The 10000-nt window shown below is 41.1% G+C and overlaps 1 protein-coding gene across 1 annotated transcript in view; it reads left to right on the top strand.

The window, feature by feature from the left end:
* The window catches only part of LOC122802318 (beta-galactoside alpha-2,6-sialyltransferase 2-like), a 650690-nt gene that overhangs the window by 160430 nt on the left and 480260 nt on the right, over window positions 1–10000 (top strand). The window lies entirely within an intron of this gene.

Below are 10000 nucleotides of genomic sequence, written 5' to 3'. Positions count from 1 at the left end.
GTTTTGTTCTTTGCCTGTGCAGTTTAACCATATAGTGAGGCATGCCAAGTCATTTTGTTATTGATCTGGGGAACAAGGAGATAATGGCTTCTGCACCTTTGTTGTATGCACTGACTTGTTCAAATAAAGGAGGAATTGTAGAGTTAACTTTTCACTACAATTCATGGTACAGACACAGTATACTGAGTCAACTGTTCTTTTGACCTGGAGCAGTAGCAGGAGTGTGATTTCACCCATAGGTAATTTGGGTTGATCCATGATGTGCCACCATTGGCATATATCCATCTATATATGTGCCCCACCTGACCCAACTCCCAAGTACACTGTTTGCTTGCTCTCCCTTAGCTCAGGACTCCCTTTTCACTTAGATGTTTACGGGAGTCTGGTATGGGAGTTTTCCCATTAATGAAGTGGATGAAGTTTTGGAGACTGAGTGTTAAAGCTCCTCAGGATTGTCTTGTGATGGTGTTCTCTTGAAATAGAGTATGTGGCACGTGAGGTTCCTGCTTGCAGCTAACACAGAACAGGAGTTGTTTTTGTTGCCTCTTAATACAAAGAACATCCATCCAGGGTGCAGTCTTTACTGAAGTTATCACATAACCATAGAGGGACACTTTTTCTGCTCCCCCGTGAGTCTGCTACCTGTTTTCTGCTCCCCAGCAATACTGAGCAAGGTGTTTTCCTAATACAAAGCTTAGTACTTTGTCATTACAGAGGGGGCTCAGAATTTCTTAAAGCCCATGAACAAACTCTCTTGCCCAGGTGGTAGAGAGGTTGGCCCAAGAAGGGCCAAGGTTGACAAGATGCATTGATTTCTCACTTTGGTGCACTGTGCCTTCAAATCAGTGTCCCATAGTTCTTGATTCCATAGCTTTCTGGTGCCAGGGGGTCATTAATACCCTAGAGATCTTACTTTAAGGTTGGCATCCTAGAGCTTTCATAGAGAGGGTGATTGAGGACTTGGCTTGGTAATTCGGCTGAGCACCTAACCATACAGTTCTAACAGTGGGGAGCCTTACTGAGGATTTAGAGGAAGACAGATAAAGAAATCCAGACCCCAGACTGAGCGTCTTTCCTGTGTACTCTAAATGGAAATTGTGCTTGATGCATAGAAGTCTGCACCTGGAAATGCTGAGTATGCCTATTTGTATTCCAAGTGAATGTCTGTCTCCAATGTCAGTGCTGACAATTCAGGCTCCTTGATTACTGGCCCAGAATGAGGATGTCACCCCCCCTGCACTGCTTAGGATGACATACAGATGTTTTTGTCTTTCTAGCACTATTCTGCACCAGCTGGGTGTAACCTTTTTGGTCCAATACCTTGGAAAACTTGTTCTTACTCTCTTCTCTGTCCTTTCTCTCTCTTTTCCCTTGCAGATTCAGACCAACCATAAACATTACTTACTTCCTCCTATCCCACTTCTTCCACCTTCATTTTCCTCTCCTGTTATGTCTGGGGGGTGATGTTGTGCATCAGTCCACAACAACCCCCCCTTATTGGATTCTGACCTTACCTACACCCTGGTTGGAGTTCTTTCTCCTATTCATCTGCATACCTGATGCCTTCCTTTTGGTAGATTGTTTCTTCACTCCATTTCCTCCTTTTCTCTCTCATTTTGCATGCAATTTTATGCAAATTCAGAACTGGCTCATTGTGTATTCATGCGTGTGTGTGTGTGTGTGTGTGGGGTGGTTCTGGTAAGGGTCATGCATATGTTTATCTCAACAGTAGACTACGGATGCCTGTTTGTACAGGAACTGTGTACACTAGAGGATCATTAGTGCAGGGGGTACTTGGTAAGGGTCGTGTACATGTTTATCTCTTCGACAAAGTGTGGCAAGAGGGTTCACTCACACATTTTGATCTCATGAGTAAACTAGACAGGCTTGTATTTGCAGGCCAGTACTGGTAAGGGCTGTGTACATCCTCATTTCATCATGTTTTTTCAGTAATACTTTTATTTTGAACAGTTGTGTTTTACCTCTTAACTATGTTGTTATAATCTAATGAGTCACAGATGCTAACCCCATACCTGAAAAAATGAGTAGAGTTTTCAATTAACCTTAAAATCAAAATTCACTCTGGAGACTTCACGAAGAATTCTGGACTGGTCACTCTTACAGCTTTGACTATGTTCTATGTATCAGGTGGAGGTGTACTGGGAAGATCTGTTTAAAACTGTATTGACTACATGCAAGCAGCATAAATAGCCAAACATAAACAGAAGGAAGGTGACAAGAAAACATTTTAGGAGTCTTACTTGTACTTAATTTGTGAAAAAGGCAGCAAATGCTAATTAGCATAACATTATTCAAGTTCTGCAACCTACAAGGATGAGTCTTTTGGCACAAAATGAGTTAAATGATTGCAAGAAATATCTCTGCCATTTAATTCCGCTTGAGTAAAAGTAATTACCTGACAAATGGACTAAAAGACATCCAATTTATTGCACACTGTGGTAGAACAAATGTAATCTGCTGATTAAGTCCAAGACTATGTTGAACATTTCTTACAAACTAGAACTCATTTAGATAATGGTAAAAAGGTGGACTGCGTGTGAAAATAGCAGTATTAATAGTTGTTTGTGTGAAAATTTAAATTAAGTGCAATCCATCTTCTGCTTGTTGCTGCTTATTAAGAATGTAAAACTATTTTCCAAAGCACAATTTTAACCTTCCTATTGTGCAGCATTATAAGGTAAATCCATTACCTGAAAATTCAGTCATACACATTGAGTTTTCTACTTATAAGAAAAGATGTTCTTCATGTTTCACTGTTGCAGTCATCACACTTGGGTTATCTGCCTGCAGGTAGCCCTCAGTTTGCCCGAATACCAGAGTCTTGGGATTTCTGCGTCGGATGCTGTCGCCTCTTCCATGACATCAGGGGTATAAAACATGCAGCCGATGCCATTACATCAGTCTTTCTTGCCGAGAAGGAGCCCGAAGCAGAAGCAATTCACTAGTGCCGGTCGGCCGCTACCTGAAATTTTCATTTTTCGAGTTTCAAACCTAAAGTCTTCTAAAGCTAAGTACCCCATTGGGGATTCTTTTTCTTGCTCTAACCTTGTCTGTGGAAAGCAAATACCACACAGAGATTTTCATTCTTACTGCATCACCTATTTAGGTCCAGACTGCAACGTCCCTCACTGCCGGTTTTGTGCCTTAACGCCAAACCATTCATTGTTGGGCTACTTTTGTAGCTAAATTCTTTCACTCTCATTCTCCATTTTCCGAAATGGCTTCAGTACGCCATCAGACAACAGATATTCCAAAAAAAGCGCAAAGACAGAGACGGACCGCATAGGTCAAAAACTGCCGATGCTTCCGTTAAGCTAGTAGCCAGTCTGCCAGTACTCAGTGAGGCATCTTTGCAACCCCTGATGCCCGCTTCTAGAGATTTGCAGGACTCTGCTGAGACCCATTTGGAGTCCGGTATGCCACGAGATGCTTCTTCAACTATGGAACTTGCTGATGTCTCTACCTTGGATGGGTTTGGAGCCGCTGTGCAGGCACCGGCTTCTGAGGGTGTATTCAGACCTTCCAATGTTCGTATTAAACAGACTACTTCATTAATGACTAAAACTACTAAATTTCTCAGGTCCAGAGTTCGCACTACACCTAGGAAACCGGCGACCAAAGTGCATTCTCAAGTTCCCATGCCACAGAAGCAAATGCTTAGAATGGCTGAAGACATTATTACTTAGGGAAAGCCAGCCTTCCCCTGCTTAAAGACAAAGAATTGAATTTCTTTCTGAATCTACAGACCAGGAGTCTGATGACTCTGACCCTTCTGATTACCCAGACATACCCTTATCTACCTATGAGGATTCAGCTGCAGAGGAATCCATTCCCTCTGCCTCCCCTCCAGAGGATTTTTCTTTTGGTGAAACCTTGCATACCTTAAGAGAGCATTTCCACTAGGAATGCCAAAAAGAGATTCAGGGAATTTTTAGATTTGCCTCAGCACAGGCCTCTAGCTATACCCCCTGTCCTGGATATTGTAGATGATGTCTTCATGGAATCCAGTCTTACTCCTGAAACTTTACCACCAGCTCCTAGAAAACCTGACGGGTACTACAGAGTACCTGACTCTCACAAATTTCTCTTCAGAATCCTACTGCGGATCCAGAGACCATTTCCCAGGGACCTAAAGGCATTAAGGCTACTACAGCCAAAACCCTACCCCTTCAGACAGAGATTCTAGAGCTTTAGACAGATTGGGTAAGAAGGTATATACCTCTGCAACTCTTGCGATCAGGGTTTTGCATTGCCAGTTTCACATGTTGAAGTACCAGCAACATATTATGGAACTAATTAAACAAAAAACGGTGTTGCTTCCAGATTGAGCAGAAAATAAAGATTTACAAGAGTTTTAATGCATTCTGCAAACCAAGTTAGTAAACAAACTTTGCAGTGTGAGTTTGATGCATTAGAAGCATCTTGCAGGCTACTGTCACTGGGTCTGTACTGAGAAGGCATGCTTGGCTCAAGGAGCAAGTCTTGCCAGACCATGTCAAAGCAAAATTGCTAGATGTTCCATTAAATCAGGATCATTTGGCACAAAAGCAGTAGTAGTTCTTAAAAAGATGAAAGAAAAAGCTAAATCTATGCAAACTTATCAACTATTTCTGACAGGTGCAGCCACCTACATTCAGTAGGCATTGGCCTTCAAAAAACTGGTCCTTTTCAGTCCAAACCCAGAGGAACAGACCACCAGCACTACAGTCTCAGGGTATGCAGAGATCTAAACAATGGAGTGTTCCCACCTCAAAAACAGGGAGTGGTAAGCCACCCCCTTATAGAAAAAGTTCACAATGACTTTCCAATTATCTGACTTTCCAATTATCTTTCCCAGCCATGCCCAAGTATTTGCCCCCCCAGGAGGAAAACTCACCCTTCATGCAAAAAACTGGATGTCCATTACTCAGGACCAATGGGTTCTAAACATTGTATCCCAGGGATACAGATTCTACTTCCACTCATTGCCAACCCCAAGCATGTTGCCAGACCTTCCTCCAAACCAGTGGGCAGAGGCTCAAAAGCAAGTACTTTCCCTTCTCCATATCGGGGCTATTCAACCTGTTCCAGTAGAACAAAGGCACCCTATCTTGGATCTATCCATTCTCAACACCTTTCTGGTGGTCCCAAAATTCAAAATGCTTACACTGCAACAGCTTCTTCCTATGCTAGCCAAGGATGCCTGGTTAGTCACCCCAGACATAAAAGAAGCTTATCTGGGAGTCTTGCAGGAAATATCTACATTTCAGGGCAGGCTCTATGCACTATCAGTTCTCTGCACTTCCCTTTGTGAATACTCTGGGCACAGTAGATAAGCCAAAGTGCCTGGCTCCAGCCATTGCATACTGCAGGCAGAGAAATATTCAGATTTACCCATATTTGGACGATTGCCTGATTCAGGCAGGCAGTCAGGAGTTGCTACTTCAGCACCTGACATTTGTAAAAAGACTTCTAACCTCACTGGGATACACCATCAACAAAAAGAAATCATAACTGGAGCAAGCTTGAACACAACTTCCCAGATGGCATGCCTCACTCCAGAAAAGCCGGTCCATTTGGCAAACTATTTCAAACTAATGGCCACCAAAACCCAGCTATCTGTAAGGAAAATACTGCAAGCCCTAGGGTTCATGGCCTCATGCATTCTGCTAATTCCATATGCAAGAATGCATATGAGGAAACTTCAATGGTACTTAAAAAGTCTCTGGTGTCAACATTCTCAGGACCTGGAAAAGTGATTCCTATCATGCCTTGTCTAAAGGCAGAGTTCCTTTGGTGTGCAGAGACATGCAACCACAACAAGGGACTTCCTTTCACTCAACCCCTCGCCACCCAAACCCTGACAACAGACACATCAGACTATGCATGGGGGGCTCACATGGCAGGCAAATGCATTCAAGGCAAATGGTGCCCAGAAACAAATTCCTCTGCACATCAATCAGAAAGAGATGCTAGCTGTACAGAATGCTCTGTCAGCCTTCAAATACTTTATCCTTCCAGGACAGCTCCTGATAAAGACGGATAACACCACAGTTATGTGGTACATAATCAAGCAGGGGGGGACTCATTCTTACCCACTCTGCAGGCTAGCCATGGCCCTGTGGAACACAGCCTTGAGCAACCAAGTGCACCTACAAGCTCAGTTCCTGCCAGGCAAGTAAAATTCACTGGCAGACAACTTAAGAAGAAATCTACTGGATGCTCACAAGTGGAAACTGGAACCCAACTCATTCAAACTTCTAACTCAGATGTATGTACATCTACATTTATGGTAAGTGTACACAACTGTACTTTATTCAGCCTTGACGTTAAGCATTGCTGTGCTGTCACTACACTTGATTGTCTAAGTGCTGAGATGCATACTTGTCAGTGTGAAACCTATTTTATATACAGCATTATTTCATTTAAAAATGCTTTGTAAGTTGTTTATTAAGACACACCTACATAATTTTACTTTATCCCTCAAAGGTGTCATCATTTGAAGAGCATGGGAATGTCTCTGTAGATGTGCAGGGGTGGTACATCCATTAAAATCTCTGGACACATCATAGAGCTTTTCCTTTGCTGATGTCAGAGTTGTCAGGGTGTCAGCAAAGGCAACATTTAACTTACAGTTGCAGTAACAGCAGAATAGAAAATTGAATCTTATGGGCCGGTTAAATTTTACATGGGCATGATAAATTTTCAGTGATAGGGAGGAATGTTTGACCAAATTGGATGCATCACACATCATGATACAAAATGTACGTAAAAATAAATAAATAAATAAATAAAAACAAACTGACCATGCACTTTTAAGATCATGTATTTCATTCTGTAGACTACATTTTATCAGTAGTACAGATGGCATCGGGTGGAAATTTTTACTGAGTGAAGTTATTTTGTTGTGTTTTAATCAAACCATTTCTTCTTGCTTACGGGACTCTTAATGTACTACACAGTATGCGAGATGACCTTGTTAATTGTCAAAGATTAATTTTGTAATGCTGGCTAATATAATATCGTTTAGTGGTAATTCTACTGACTCCTTTATTTTCAGATTTATAATAGTCAGGGTTTATAAAGTATCTGCTTTGTTTCTGTTCTACCTAGGATTTGATTTTCTTTTCTAATTTTTGCCTTCACTACCTGCTCTGAGCCCAGTTGTCCCCTTCATTGAGTATTAGACAGCCAAGAGAGTTTATCATCCAGGCTATTGGACTGGTTTGAGACTTTTGTGCTTTCTCCCCAGCAATAACAATATGGGTGTTCAGAGTGGTATTAGGGTGCTCTGCCTAGGAATTGTGGCGATAGAAATTGTTAAAAAAAAAAAAATAAAGCAATAAACACGACTGACACATAATCATATATGCGTGTCATATATATATATATATATGTATATGTGTGTGTGTGTGTGTATATATATATATATATATATATATATATATATATATATATATATGTGTATGTATATATATATATATATATATATATATATATATATATATATATATATATATCCCGAATACCCTCTCTTAAGACCTAATTCCTGCTCTATCTGTGTCTTTTTAGATCAAGGCCTATCCCTGGCAAAAACATATCTTATCCTAATAGGTATTTTATATTGTATCTAGTTAAATTCTTCTGCATATAATTCTAAAGCATCCTACCTCAGGCAGGCAACAAGTATTGTTTAAACTGTGAGCATTGCTGAACTGTTGAAACTTGAAGTTTGCATTTGTTTAACAATTACTTTCTAGTTACTAATGAAGTCTTGTACATAAAGTCTAAAATGTCTTCTGTAATGCTTGTAACATGTTTTTTGTATAAACTGTGAAGATTCTTGTATTTAACTGTATAACAACTATACCTGTATGTTAGTATTATTATTATTCCAGTTTGATTACCGGGGAGGTCCACTGGGCTTGGGGGCCCGTTTTCAGTGGAGGACGGGGAGAAAAGCTCCACAGGAAACAAAGTTCAATTACATGAAAATTCAAAGACAGTTTACATTACAAATAACAGGTTGCTACAAAAAAGAATAAACACTAACAATTTATATTTTGTTCAGGAGGAAAAAAAGGCATATAGCATAAAAACAAGATTATAATATTTAGTTACCTATGCTATCTATATTTAAAAGTGAGGTTAGGATGGTAAAGAGGTTAGCCCGGAGTAAAGGGGGAGGAGAGCTTGAGAGGTATGGGCTGAAGAGTGCAGTTGCATTTCCTGTTTAGATAGAGGTAGGAATGAAGTTTGGTTTTAAAGTTAAGGTTTTTACAGGTCCTTAGTGTGGAGGGCAGGGCATTCCATTTTTTAGCTAGGGTAAAGGATAAGAGAAGCTGACCTGCTGGGCGCTTGGGTTTTTGTACGGTGATCAGGTTTTGGTGAGAAGATTCTAAGGGGGCTATAAGGTTGAAGAATATTGGAAAGAGCAGGGCACTTAGTAGGATGGAACAATAATTTGTGGGCTTTAGTGATTTGGAGAAAGTCAAGTTGATTGGGGAGTTCAAGCCAGTTTAGGGAGTGAAGGGAGGTGCAGTGATGAGCGGAGGATTTGGCATTGGTGGCAAATCTGGAGATTTTGTTGTAACATTGTTCCAATTTGGAGGGAAGTGTGGATGATAAATTAGTGAGCAAAGGAGTGCCATACAGTAGAGAGGGAAGGAGGTAGGTAGAGGCAAGAGTTAGTCTGGTGGGAGGAGAGAGGAAGTGGTTGTTTCTATACAGTAAGCTAAGTTTTATGTGTGTGTTTTTTGATGTTTATCTGGATACGAGTATTAAATTTTAGTTGGTCATCAGTCGTAACACCAAGAAGTTTTGTGGAGGTTGCAATTTCGATAGTGGAGTTGTTAAGGCTGGTAATTTGAAATGAGTTTTTATCGAGAGGAGTATTTAGAGGGGGAGAAAAGGAGGATCTTAGTTTTGTTTGCATTTAGAGAGAGGTGATTTTGGAGCATCCAGTTTTCAGTGGTTGAGAAGGCACTTTGTGTCAGAGCTTGGAACTCTGTTAGGTTAGAGGTGCAGCAGATCAAAGTGGAATTGTCAGCGTATTGCACAATTTTGGTGTTAGGAATGGGCTTTGTGGAAGTCGTTAATAAAGAATATTGAACAGTAACGGGCTAAGTATGGAACCTTGGGGTACTCCAGTAGGGGTAGGAAGGAAAGTAGAGGTGGCTTGGCCCCATTTCACAGCTTGGGACCTGTTTGAAAGGTAGCTGGAGAACCAGAAAAGAGTTTTTTGGCAAAGGTTGAGATAAGAGAGCTGGTTTAGAAGGTGGGTATGGGAGATGGTGTCAAAAGCTTTGGATAAGTCTAGCAGAACAGAGGATACCATATTACCAGAGTCACATGCTGAATTGACAGAGTGTAAGAAGGAGAGAAGGGCGGTGTTAGTATTGTGTCCTGGGCGGAAGCCATGTTGGGTAGGAGAAAGTAGTTGGTGTTTGGTAAGGAATGGCAAGAGCTGCAGGTGGATGCATTTTTCACGGATTTTGGAGATAGGGGAGAGGATGCCTATGGGGCAGAAATTGGAGACATTACAATTTTTGCCACCCTTATGGAGAGGAAGAATAAAAGCAGTGCGCCATCGTTTGGGTACATAGGATTCAAGTAAAGACCTATTAATTAGGATGCTGATAGGTAGAGCAATAGCATCGGAGGCTATTTGTAGGAAGTAGGACGGAATGCTGTCAGGGGCATTGGAGAAATAGAGAAGTTTCTTTATTAGATCGGTGGATACAGGTTTGAGTTTGAAAGAGGGGAGAGAGAAGGGAAGGGAAGATTGAGCAGGGAGGGGAGGAGGGTTATTGTTGGTAAAAGTCTTGGTTAGTTCAGCGATGGAAGAGGTGAAGAAGGAATTGAATAGTGAGGCAATTTCAAGGTCAGATTTGCTGGTGTCAGTACAGGAGTTGTTTTTTGTACCTGGCCTAAGGAGGGAATTAATAGAATTCCAGAATTGTTTGGGATTTCCTGCATGGTTTTCTTGTAGTTTGATGTA

Source organism: Protopterus annectens, chromosome 5.part0, assembly GCF_019279795.1.
Source record: "Protopterus annectens isolate FY-2018-M chromosome 5.part0, PAN1.0, whole genome shotgun sequence".
Classification (NCBI taxonomy): Eukaryota; Metazoa; Chordata; order Ceratodontiformes; family Protopteridae; genus Protopterus; species Protopterus annectens.
The sequence above is the reverse complement of the archived record's forward strand: the minus strand, read 5'-3'. Positions and strand labels throughout refer to the sequence as shown.